At 36.6% G+C, this 13,554-nt stretch overlaps 1 protein-coding gene across 4 annotated transcripts in view; it reads right to left on the reverse strand.

The window, feature by feature from the left end:
* Positions 1–13,554, reverse strand: part of scaper (S-phase cyclin A-associated protein in the ER) — a 133,301-nt gene that overhangs the window by 41,607 nt on the left and 78,140 nt on the right. The window lies entirely within an intron of this gene.

Raw genomic sequence — 13,554 nt, forward strand, 5'->3', positions numbered from 1 at the left:
CTTAACTGCTTGTAGCGATTTGTCAGATAATTAGACAAAAACATTTAAATCTGTCTAGTATGTTTCTACCTATTAAAGTGATAAACCTGCTTTATTACAATTAGCATTAACGACAGATACTGTTTGCTATATCTCAGTTATTTTCTAATTTGTCAAAAAAAAGCACAAAATAAATTAACTTGCGCAGTATGATGAAAAACACAATTTCGGTTAATGTAATGATATCTGACAATAAATGAGCGCTAACCATAGCTACTGGTTTGACGACTATTTGTAGTCAAAAGTGACAAAAACATGACAATATACAATGTCCAAATTGTTTTTCACATTTCGAGTCTTTTGTGTGCTCAAATTCGTTATTTCAAATGTAGCCGCGTAGCAGGCGCGCTCATAATGGAAGCGACGTGGTCGCGCCGCGCATGTGGCGCATTTTCCAGGCGCATCGAGATGAAAAATTCTCAACTTTTCAGAATGCCGCAGGCGCAGCGCAGGTCATGTGACAAGAACCAACCGATCAGCTTCGGCTTTTCCGTAACAAAACATCGAAAGCTCAGCCGAACAGCTGATCATAGCTGTACAGGGTGGTTTTTATATCTCATCTCCATAAATATATCTAGTAGTAAAGCTAATGCAAGGGATAGAAATCAATTTATCCTTTGCTGATACTTCCTCATCCTTGTGGAGAGCGCGGTTCATTGTTGCATAATGACAGAAGCCACAGGAGCGCAAGCACTTTGGAAAGAAGGAGAAAGCGGTGCGGCCGCGCTTTCCATGCGTTTTTAGACGCGATATGTGAACGGCCCCTAAATCTGTCTAGTCTAGGTGTTAGAAACTGAACATTTAAACCCATCAAAAACAATTAAACCCAACTAGTATGAAAAAAAAAAAACAGTTTGTAACTGTTATTAAAGTGTTAAACATACAGTATGAAAATGGCAGCTATTGTTTGCCATACCTTGCAGTTATTTGACAAAAGTTGGAGTAATGTCTAATTGGTCCAAAAATGCTCAAAATTACTTGGTAACATCTTCACTTGTGCAGTATGATGAAAAACACGAGTTCAGTTAATGTGATGGACATCTGAAATTAATGAGCACTAACCCATCGCTACTTCTTTGATATCTCTGTTTATCATTAAGTGACAAAAATGCAACAAAATTTTAAACAAGTACCTCTCTCTAGCGCTTGTTCATTTTCAGATGCTTTTGATAGCATTTCAGTGTAGATGTTACAGTGAAATTCTGTTGCTTTTGATGGTTAACTGAACCAGAACTAGCCACAGCTATTTGTTTGATATGTTGTCTATTGTTGGGTATTCAACCAACTAAATATCCGAGTTATCCTTCCATGCTACACAAGTATAGACACAACTAAGGTATTCTGCAGCTTTTGACAATTAATTGAGCGTGAAATCAAACAGTAGTTGTGGTGTTGTGGTCAGAGCTCATTCATTTTCTTTCGTTTTTTATATAAACTTTGTCAGCTTTGATGTAGACTCCTCACTTTATCTACCTCCTAAATTGGCTGTGTTCAACACTCTGTGCTGCTACTGTTTGAGTAATGGGAAGTTTTTTTTTCAGGCCATCCATCATCTTGAAACCGGTTAAATACTTAGAAGCTGTCACTGTCCTGCTTGAAATGATATCCTTACACCCCAGCCCACTGCCAGCCATAAACCGGGGTGCTTTTCCAGCTCGCTCTCCTCTAATTGACGATGATTAGCATGACATCCAACACCGGCCCACCGTGCACGGTCTCTGCCTGTCTCTCCCCTTGACGATGACAGCTTGCGTCAAAGATTTTGAGGAGCAATTTGGTGAAGTGCCATTGTAGTCCGTCTCAGGTTACTTGAGGAGTATGTAACACTGACCCACATGTGCCAGGTCGCCACCGTAAGCATGCGGCATTCCTCTACCTGAGCGGATCCGAGATTCCCTGTCAGGAGCTGCGTTTTGACATCGGCAGGCTGCTCCATGTGAGCTCTGCCACAGGCCACCAGACCGCAGCCAGGTCTATAAACAACAGGCATATTGTTAATCTGCCCATAATGAAGCTTTATCTTGTAGACATAGGATTAAGTTGCTGAGCTAGCCAGTGGAGATGGTCTCTATAGCGCTGTATTGCATAGGAGAGGAAAAGAGGGGCCACAGAGAGAAAGAGCATGCTAGATGGCAAGAGATAACCGCTAGAGAGCTGCAGATAATAAGCACCGTGATCTCCTCACCTACTCAAACTGGCTTAACCCGAGCTAACCATGAAAATCCAGCCCTCTGATTAGTCAATGGACACAAGCGGTGCAGACTTGCTTAAGGTATGCCACAGGGCTCCGTCCTCTACACCTTGCCTTTCTCTATCCCCATTCACCTCACCCCCTGAGGGTTGCTCATCAGCTTGGGTGGCCTCTGGACTGGATGGGGGTCATTGGACTGACCTCTGGAACTGAATTAAGGCCATTTAACCCATTCTGAAATCCAAAGGCTAGCTCAGAGACAGGGAAGCAGATGGCTAAGAAGAACTCGAGATGAGGGGGAGATCACCCCTAGACTGTCTGTCTAGCCTAAAGTTGACGTTTCTCTGCAATAAAAGTTTGCACAATCTTGTACTCGGAGAGCAAAATTAACGTTCTTTAAGAATGTGAAGATAGCAAGTTAAGAATTTTGGAGGAATGCACGGACACACCCTTCATATGGCCAGTAACACAAATGGTGTCATAATTAGTTAGTTAGAACTTTATTTTATTGTCAACCAGTGTGGAAATTATCCTTTGGCTTCTCATAAAAACACAATTATACACCTACGCAATAAACAAAGCAAACGTTATTCTCATAAAGAATTGCTTACCTGTGATTTAATATTGCCATAACTGCCATTGGTATAAAAGAATGTTTATACACATTTTTAAGAAATTTTGGGACCTTATACCTTCTTCCAGATGGAAACATTACAAACTCAAGAGTTAAGTGGGTGTGTGGAGTTAGATACAACCCTTGTTGCACTTCTGTGTATTGATAAACTGTATTTGCTGGTGCCATTCTCACTATCCTTTGCAACTTATTCTTTTTCCTAATCCTAAATTATCACAATAGGCTTTAATATTAAACATTAAAATACTCTCAACATGACTTTTATATACCATTTCCAAAACAGATTGACTAACATCAAAAGTCTTCAGTTTACGCATAAAAAACAACCTTTGACCTGCCATAATAACGATATGATCTGATTTTCCTAGGGCAGGTCTCGAAAATGCTTTATAAGCATCCAAAATATTCCCAAAGCATTTGTCCAAGATACGCGTCGAGCACGTCGGGCATGTGATATATTGCTGAAGAGCTGGAAGATGTGCAGACGTATCACAAGTATTAAAGTCCCCGAGAATAAACACCAGCTGGTCCAGAGACTTCTCCAAAGCGTCAATGAAACATTTTGAAATTTTATTAGCCGCTTCAGTATTTTTTGGTCCCGGGACATAGACAAGAATCACTGTAATCTGCCCAGACTCTCGGGGTAAAATATTATTGCAACCGAGATGATCTCATAATCGCGGGTGCAACTCTTGTCCAATATTTTATATTGTTATTATATTTAAATACAGACAGTTCACCGCTAATTGATTTTCCCACTGCGCTATTGTCCCGATCCACTCTAATAAGGGTGTATCCATCCAGGTCCATCTTGTGGTTATTCTCTATCAATCAGGCATCTTTTAGACATTAAAGGGGACATATCATGAAAATCTGACTTTTCCTGTTTTTAAGTGCTATAATCGGGTCCCCGGTGCATCTACCAACCCAGAAAACGTGAAAAAGGACAACCCAGTAACTTTGTTTTGGTAAGCCTTTCTCTGCAAGCATGTGAAAAACCAAGCCGCTCAGATTTCGCTCTCCTAGCGATGTAGGAAGGGCATCTTATTATAATAATAAGATGCCCCTTAATCTGCACGTTTCCACCCACGGCATCGCCATTTTGTTTTTGCAAGCGACAATGGTGTACAAGGGTCAGTTCAATTCTGGATTTGCACAAAAGATTAACATGACGGCACATGCTAGTCGATGAGTTGAATCAACTCCACAGCAACTACATAAATTTATCCACTAACCATTCAGAAATGTCCAGATGCATTCTAAAAGTTATAATTTCTTCCTGAATCTCTTCATCAGTGTCCGACTCCGGTTTGAAAAATGTAAGGCTGAACACCGTTACTGACAATCGTCATTTTGGCTGCGTGAGATTTTCCAGCTTTGTTGTTGTTGAGCAACCAAAACACGAGTTGTTAAAGCTTCGCCCTCTTCTGGAAAGCGGGCTGAAATGCGTTTAAAGCAAACAGCGTGTTTTTGCTCATGCCCAAATAGGGGCAAATTTGTCAAGCTATAATAAATGTTCTGTGGAGTTTTTTTAGCTGAAACTTCACAGACACATTCTGGGGACACCGGAGACTTATATCTTGTGAAAAGTGCATAATAGGTCCCCTTTAAGTTGCGGCACCTAAACTAATTTTCTGCCCTAACCCAAATAGTTAGTTCATCAAGTTTATTTAGGATTCAGACATTGGAAAGAGTAAACGCACGAAGAAGGTGACAGGTGCCTCGTTTACACCAGAGGTTCTCAAACCTGTCCTGGGGACCCACCACCACTGCACATTTTGCATGTCACCCTCATCTAACACACCTGATTCAAGTCATCAGCTCATTAGTAGAGACTGCAAGAGTTGAATTGGGTGTGTTTGATGAGGGAGACATACAAAATATGCAGTGGTAGGGGGCCCCAGGACGGGTTTGAGAACCACTGGTCTACACAATGTATTTACAATGCCACCTCTTGAACCCCGTTTCTTTATTTTACTTTTATGTTGTGTCACTTTGATATGGTTAGAAAATGTCCATCTAGCATTGCAGGTGTTCCCATGGTGCTTAGTGACAGTAAATATGTAGGTCTCTGAGTATCATCCATGTAAATTGGTTATCAGCCAGGAAAATGCCCTCACTTGGGCCTGTAGCTTACATTTCTAAATATGTCAGTATAATCCCTATATTTGCATTTCATGCTTTTATTCAAAGCGACTGACAGTGCATTCAGGTTTTATCAATATTCTTGTGTCACACCATACATTTTGACACGCCTTACAACATGTAAAGTAGGGATCTCCAATCCTGCTCCTAGAGGACCACTTTCCCGCAGAGTTTAGCTCCAATACATCTGCCTGGAAGTTTCTAGTGATCCTGAAGACCTTGATGAGATGTTCAGGTGTGTTTTACTAGGACTTTAGCTAAACTCTGTAGGAAGGTAGCCCTCTAGGAGCAGGATTGGACACCCCTAGTGTAAGGTAAGGTAAGTCTTTGACTGCAAGTCTAACCTGCTTTTCAACAGGAAGTGGTTAAAAAAAATACTTTGAGGGACAGAAAAGGGATCTGGAGCCGAAAAGGTGACGAGCAAATCTGTTTTCCAAGGGCCTGTCAAACAATCATTCCTTTCACTGCAATCCAAATGACATTTAATTTGATTCTGCCGTTGATCTTTCCTGATATCCTGAATGATTCCAAGACATCCATTCCGCCCACCGTTTCACAAAAGGCTGGCCATAAGCTGGGGCAAAAGTCTTGGCGAGCTGTCACGCACCACACGGCATGCACACACATGCGCGCAGATAGACATGCCACATAATGGCATCCTGAAATGAAACCACTTGGAGAGAGCTTGTGAGAAGCTTTCACTGGGCACATTTAGTCATCATGTGACACGGAGGTTGAGGTGACAGGCAGTGGCGCGTCAATGCGTTCACTTCCATTTAGAAAAGTGAGACAGCCTGAGTCGAACGGAGTCGGGCAATCAAAAAGTGCTCCGAAATTTCACTGATGTGTGCAAGACCTCTGTGATTTCCTGATGCTGTTCAGAAGGAGTAGTTTTCCTAAAAGTCATTTGTGAAACTCATTTAGAAGTGACCTGTGGACTTGTGAGTGTGTGTGAGGCTCTAGGGATGAGTGTGACTGGATTAAGCTCTGTAAGAGAGAGGTCTGTGCGCTAACAGCAGTCTGGTCCAGCATTGACTTCTCCCTCTCCTCCTCAGCAGTGGCCCCTACTGGGAGACAAGGGACTTGTCTTTTCCTGGATTCATTCACAAGCTCCATAAATACTGAGAGTAAATAAAATTCTTAGTAATAATGACCCTGACCAAAGTGTCCAAGACAAACATAGTTTTGGAAGAGTTTTGAGTCTTAATTCTGCAATTTATTTTTATTTGTAATCTAAACTCAGCAGCATTGTGGCAGCCAGATGCAATACACTAACATAAGCATTCATCTAGTTCTAACATCAAGTGAGAATTCTGAAATTGGTCTCTCTTAACATTTTAGAAGCAATGCTTGGGGCATAATCTTTTACTAATTTGAAGGTTGAAATGTACATTGTTTGCAATGACATCATAGACCAATCTGACATCTAAACACACTCAAAAAATGAACTTTCACTGTTGTTAATTTCACTCAAACCATCCTTGTTCACATGACTTAAAAATCTCATGTAACTACATGAACTTAATTTAACCGAGTTGTTTTCTACAAAAACGAGTATTACTTAATAAGTGTTTGTTTAGTCAACTTAACATTGCTAAGTGAAACGCAATTAATGTTGACATAACTATAACTGGGCAGTGGATCCGTAGTTCCCAGCATGCTTTGCAAGGGACTGCATTAGGAGAGTAAATTTATGGATTAAAGTGTTATTTCATGTTTTTCAGTAAAGGGAAAGATGTTGTTAGTTTATGTTAGTGTTTAATGTTCAGTTATGTTGGACATTTAGAGGAGTTTCTGTAATGTTTCTGTGAGCACTCATTTACGCATGTTTAGGATGGAATTCCTGCTCTCGATTCAATTAAGTTCAACGAGTTATTTTTTTGAGTGCATTTTGTAGAGTAAATAAGGTATTTAATAAGGTAAATTAAGTCAATAAATATGTTCACCTTACATAATAAACATAACATTATTAATTAAACTGCACATATAAATATTATGTAAGTGACAAATTCAAATGATTTGTATTACTTTTGTCAGCTTTACTTGAATTTCTTTTGTTCATACAACTAAATTGTTATTTGTACAAATTACTCAATATAGTTGCGTAGAACCACTTGACACTGCTTTTTTAAGTAAATCCAAATGTGCACACATCAAAAGATCTGTTAAATCTAAGGTTTATCTGTGCTTAAATTAATTGTGCCAAGCCATCCGATTAAGTCAAGTCTCAAAGTATTTTATTTACATGGTCAAGCCATAGGTCCTCATAAATGTGACCAATCTCAAGTCCACTTGTTTTCATGAACAAAAATGCTTCCTCATACTGCTAAACAGAGACTGACAAATATATATGTTGTGTGTGTGTGTATATTATATATATATATATATATATATATATATATATATATATATATATATATACACATATAAAAGAAATCAACAAAAAAAGAATGTTTAAAATGTAAAATAAATATATAAATAAAAATAATAATAATAAGAAGAAAAAAAGTAGTTATGGGGATTCCAATTTCACAATTGAACAGGTTTTCTTCAAAACTTTAATTTAAACTATTTTAATTTTAACAAATTTTAATAATTTCACTTCTAAAACATTATATAAAATAATTAATTATCTTCTAATTATAGTTTAAAAACAACAACTCGAATTTTATAAACAAGTATTTTACAAAATCAGCATAAATAAATCAGATACACGAGCACTGACTGACCTGACCATTTAATGCACCTTTTTATGTAAAAATCATAATATTTAAAAGCTAGTGAGTGGCTTAATGTTCAGGTTGTTGCATGAGTTTCCTGGGGCGGCTCACTATCCTTGGTTTACTCATGCAAACAAAATGGCCTTCCTGCTCTAGACATCCGACCCCATTTCCTTCTTAGCCGTTGATTCCCTCCAAAACACTCAGCTCCAAGCCGCAGGGTTGCACAGGGACATTAACGGAGCCTCACTGTGGAATTAGCCCATTAATGTAATGCTAACAAGATGGAATCCTTCTCCCATGGGGGTAATATTACAGCGGCATCTCCGTAGTTGTTCTTTTTTGTAAATCACTCAGCTTATCTGAAAGGGGGCGATCGATATGCAGCATTACAGTAAATAGATAAACTAGTGCTGCTGTAAGGGTTAGCGTCTGAGCCAACCATTATAGCGCGCAGATGAGGGGGAACGATTAGCACGTATTTGCTTGTGCCGTGCCCTTCGCAGACACCTGGTGCCATAGCAAAAGTCACTGCTGACAAGAACTCATGGAGACAGATTGTCTTCCAGTGAATTGTCTAAGCTTGCAATTTTAGTGGAAATTTAATCAATTATATGCAAAATTGCATGTCTGGTATTTAAGAGCATTTTTGTGGTTCTTCGTTCATAAAATTTCCCAGAACTTGCTAATAATGACGTAGATGATTTTTGGACACTTCCTCCTATATCCCAGAGGGACCAGCCAGGCAGGGATATCAACACCAGGGCAAGTTTGGGTTTACAGCCACCTGGAGCTCCACTCGGGTCTTTGAGAAGCTGGTGGAAACATGCAGGAATAATCTGACCTCTTAAAGGTTATCACAGGTTCAGCACCAAATGGCCTTAGGGCACATAGACAGTGATAAGGGTAGAGATGCGTTGATTAAGGAAGGAGAAACAGAATTTCACAACAAAGAGAAAAAAAAACAAAAAAACATGACACAATATCTACTCAAACTTGCTGTGTGCTAACCACTGTGCCACTGATCTGACAATATTTGATATGTAGGACAGGGTAATATATCAAATAGTGTAATACTTATATATATATATATTAGAGATGCACCGATGTATCGGCTAACAATCGGTATCGGCCGATAAAAGCTATTATTATCACTATATATATACATATATACATACTATATATATATACACGATTATATCCTGTCAATCAAAAGGGTGCGGAAAGACATGTTCAGACTGCAACTCATACATACTGTGTGTGAAGAAAATCACTCATGTTGAATTTTAACGCATTAACAGTTTAAAAATAGTGACGTTAAAGCAGGCTCTTTTTGACCCTATGAATCACCCGTAGTTCAAGCCAGGGTTGCCAGGTCTGCGGTTTTTTTTTTTTTTTCCTATATCAAATAGCGTCTCCCATCCAATAATCGCAAAAAGATTTGTGCTTTATTACTTCTGATAAGAATTAAAGTTTCAGTTTTCAAATTCTGTCCATTTTATCATGAAATTCAAACAATAAATGGCGTTTTGACGCTCTTAAATGTTAAATGAGTCTTGTCTTCCTCTTCAATACAAGTTATATCTCGAAAAACATGAATGAACATCAAAGGTATGTTGAAATATATTGTACAACTTACCAGAATGTATCATGTCTCATGTAGTAATCACATTATTTGTGTTTCAACCGTGGAAAGACGTCAATAAAACAGCTTGTGAACAATGTCACATCATGTTACATTTACCTCAGAAATGTTTTCCAATGTTCACAGATCCTTAGCTATCTACATATAAAAAAAAAACATTAAAGAGGAGCTTATTTACTGTTAATTATATGTTTGTGCAAATTTGCCATGAAGACAAGTGCTTATGAAAACTACCTTATGTGATACTAAGTTTTATACATTTCAGTTTTTATTTGAGTGTAATTATTATATCTGAAAATAAACAGCAGCTGAATATAATACTTCTGCTGTTAATTGTAACCTCTAATATTGTAGTGTAGAGGGTTCCCTGTATAGTTTGCAACATTATTTGGGAGAGATTTTTTATTTCCTTATGAAAAACCAAACTATCGGTATCGGCCGATATCATTCTGAATAATCGGCTAAACTGTGTCAGAAAAAAATAATCTTAATTATGTCAGGTAACACTTAAGCAAAACATGTTCAGGTCAAAGTGTCTGAATAATTTTTGGTTCCAAATTTTTATCAGTTTTACTGTTAGTCCACTGTATGAAGAATTTTTGGGTATAATATGTCACAGTTTACTTTATTTTGCTATCCTCACTTACATAAATGAACTATAGTGTCCTACACCCACTAGTAAAAAATATATCAAAAATATAAAAAAAGGTCTGAATAATTTTTGGTTTGACTGTACATATACATACATACAAATGAATAATTTTATTCGGCAAGGATGCATTAAACTGTAACGACTTACATTGTTGCAACTGATTTCAAATAAATGCTACTCTTTTGAACTTTCTTTTCATCAAACAATCCTAAGCAAGGATTGATTAAAAAAGTAAATATTTAATAAAATATTAAATAAAAACATTTTTATTTTAAATTTAATGATAATCATAATAATATTGCTAAACATTGCTGTTTATTGTTATTTTGGGGAATAATAAAAAATATATTAAACACAATGTGTTTATTTAGTGAAAAACTGCAGAATTAGAAAAATTTTTTCATAAAAGTTATCAGAATTAAAGTATAAGCTTGCACTGGCACAGCATGAGGCATTAGAGAATAAAACACTTATTTACACTTATTTACTATTACTGTATTTGGCTTCATGCTTAGCAGAGAGACTTTTCAACAAGTCAAGACAGGGCAGAACCTCTGTCATGAAAGTGAGGCTACTCTTTTATCCTCAGAGAGGGACCACTTCAGCGTTTGATTGGACAGGACACGGGAGAATGACAGAAATGCCTCAGAGATCTTTACCTCCTCCTGAGTGTGTCAAGTGGTTCTTTCAAAACAAGAGAGGAGGATAGCGGTAGATGTGTTTTCACAGCCTGACCCAACATGCCACAAACATAGGTTAAAGTAACAGTTCACACTCACACAGGTTAAAGTAACAGTTCACAAAATATTCATCATTTACTCACCCTCACGTTGTTCCAAACCATATGAGTTTCTTTCTTCCACTGATCACAAAAGGAGAAAATCTTAAAAACATGCTGCTTTTCCAAGCAATTACAGTACAACGAATGTGAAATGAAGCTTTCACACTTCAAAAAGGATGCAAAACAACCATAAAAGTACCATAAAAGTAGTTCATATGCACTCTATTATAAGTCTTTTGAAATGTGATAAAAACAACAACTGGGGTAGGGGGACTACGACTGGATCAGTGAGTTGAACTTACACAAAAATGATCTAAATTTTAATAATGATCTAAATTTTCATCTGTTCCTCATGAAAAGCTATTGTACAACTTTAGATTACTTAGAATATAGTGCAATAGTATGGAAGCTTGTTTCCGCCACTAAAAAATAAATAAATAAATAAATTTTAAAAAAAATCTGACGTTTTTTCTCAGAATTGTGATATTTAAACTCGCAATTGCGAGTTATACGGTAAAGATTCAGACTTTTTTTCTTGCAATTGAGTTATAAAGCAATCCTGACTTTATAAATTGCAATTCTGAGAATTGCGAGATATAAACTCAATTGCAAATTATAAAGTCAGAATTGCGTGATATAAACTCACAATTGCATCTTATAAAGTCAGAATTGTGAGATAAAGTCAGAATTGCATGATATAAACTTGCAATTGTCTTATAAGTTTATCTCGCAATTCTGACTTGATATCAAGCAATTCTGACTTTAAAACTCACAATTCTGACTTTAAAACTCGCAATTCTGACTTTAAAACACAATTCTGACTTTAAAACTCGCAATTCTGACTTTAAAACACAATTCTGACTTTAAAACTCGTAATTCTGACTTTATATCATGCAATTTTGACTTTAAAGCAATTCTGACTTTATATCTTGCAATTCTGACTTGATATCAAGCAATTCTGACTTTAAAACACAATTCTGACTTTAAAACTCGCAATTCTGACTTTATATCTTGCAATTCTGACTTGATATCAAGCAATTCTGACTTGATATCAAGCAATTCTGACTTTAAAACACAATTCTGACTTTAACTCGCAATTCTGACTTTAAAACACAATTCTGATTTTAAAACAATTCTGACTTTAAAACTCGCAATTCTGACTTTAAAACTCGTAATTCTGACTTTAAAACAATTCTGACTTTAAAACTCGCAATTCTGACTTTAAAACTCGTAATTCTGACTTTATATCATGCAAGTTTGACTTTAAAGCAATTCTGACTTGATATCAAGCAATTCTGACTTTAAAACTCGTAATTCTGACTTTAAAACACAATTCTGACTTTAAAACTCGCAATTCTGACTTTAAAACAATTGACTTTAAAACTTGCAATTCTGACTTTAAAACTCGTAATTCTGACTTTATATCACGCAATTTTGACTTTAAAGCAATTCTGACTTGATGTCAAGCAATTCTGATTTTAAAACAATTCTGATTTTAAAACTCGCAATTCTGACTTCATATCAAGCAATTTTGATTTTAAAGCAATTGTGACTATAACTCGCAATTGTGACTATATCTCGCAATTCTGACTTTATAACTCGCAATTTTGACTTTATATCAAGCACTTCTGACCTTATAATACATAATTGTGACTTTATATCAATTCTGACTTTATATCTTGCAATTCTGATTTTACAACTCGCAATTCTGACTACATATCACGCAATTCTGACTACATATCTCGCAATTCTGAGAAAAAAAGTCAGAATTATGAGATAAAAAGTCGCAATTACCTTTTTTATTTTTTTATTTCATGGTGGAAACAAGCTTCCATACAATAGTAATATTAAATATAATATATATTATAATATTAAATATAATTTTATAAGCATGAAATTTCCAGTCCCGATTCACTGTAAATGCATGGAACAGAGTGGCCAGTTTGTTATTAAAAAAATTTCTCCTTTTGTGTTCTCTGGAAGAAAGAAATTTGGGTTTGAAATGACATTGGTATGTAAATAATGACTAAATTTTATTTTTGGTGAACTAATCCTATAATCAAATACAATGCAGTTTCAACCTCTTCAAAATCTGAAGTTCATAAAAATTCATTATAATATTATAGCCCACTTGAAATTTTCTGGAATTAATGACTGAACGACAAGGAGGCGCAGAGAATGAGAGTGAGAGTATGAGAGAGAAAAATCAATAAACACTAGATGGCCTGTAAAAGCATTATAAATATAAGTAGCATTTCTCCATTAAGGAAGATTTGGAAAACAGCAAATGCTAATGAGGAAGGCAAAGAGGCTATTGAAGTCCATTAGGAGCTCTCTCTAGTGAAAATAGCCGCTCTCTGAGGTTATCTACTGGCCAACGCCACTAGCTCCAGACCCACTATTCAAACCCGACTCCCATTTCCAAGTGACGGATAGGACAAATGTGCTTTCTGTATACCAGCGAGGGTCTGAGGGAAGACTGTAAAATGGATGATTCAAAAGCAATGCTTTTTATTTTCTAAACAAGGAACATTCTTATTCATTATAAATTTATTGTGATGCAGAGCACTACAAAGAAGGGAAATGACTTCACAGCTGAGCCGGAGTCACTTTGTGGGATCCACAAATCATGATCAGAAAATGACAAAATATTTGTAAGCAAGAAAAAAAAAAAAGTGTTTTGCATTTAAGAGCACAGTAAAGAGTTAAACAAAAATGATTTAACAAGTCAGAGCTGTGGCCTATCA

The sequence above is a fragment of the Ctenopharyngodon idella genome, chromosome 24 (genome assembly GCF_019924925.1).
Source record: "Ctenopharyngodon idella isolate HZGC_01 chromosome 24, HZGC01, whole genome shotgun sequence".
NCBI classification, from domain to species: Eukaryota; Metazoa; Chordata; class Actinopteri; order Cypriniformes; family Xenocyprididae; genus Ctenopharyngodon; species Ctenopharyngodon idella.